Genomic DNA, 425 nt, shown 5'->3' with positions numbered 1-425 from the left:
AGATTTATTCATTTCTGCAATATAGTCAAATATTTCTGGCCTTTTTTCACTCATAATATTTTATGCTTTATCATATTCATTTATTTTATACAACAAAACATAATAAAAATATAATGTACCAATAAGTACCCAATTCAATACTTTAACATTTTCATTGTAAATAATTAAACTAGCCCTTAAAGCTAAGGGGCAAGATAGCAATACAGTCTTTGTTTTATCATTATTTCTTATCCCACAGACTCGTTCATTTATATGCATATCATCAGGAGGCTTTATGCACTATATTTGATATACTAAATACTCCTAATATTTCAATTTCACTTGATTTTAGAAGAATTATCTTTATTGTTTCACTATAATTTAAAACATTTCAACCTATTTATTTACCTTTGGTAATGATCACACTTTAGGAATATTTCAACTTC

The 425-nt window shown here is 25.4% G+C and overlaps 1 protein-coding gene across 1 annotated transcript in view; it reads right to left on the bottom strand.

Moving 5' to 3' along the window:
- Positions 1 to 425, bottom strand: part of LOC119586407 (HEAT repeat-containing protein 6-like) — a gene marked incomplete at its 5' end in the record, with an annotated part of 22,181 nt that overhangs the window by 6,959 nt on the left and 14,797 nt on the right.

Source organism: Penaeus monodon, chromosome 21, assembly GCF_015228065.2.
Source record: "Penaeus monodon isolate SGIC_2016 chromosome 21, NSTDA_Pmon_1, whole genome shotgun sequence".
NCBI classification, from domain to species: Eukaryota; Metazoa; Arthropoda; class Malacostraca; order Decapoda; family Penaeidae; genus Penaeus; species Penaeus monodon.
This window is presented reverse-complemented; position numbering and strand designations above follow the sequence as displayed.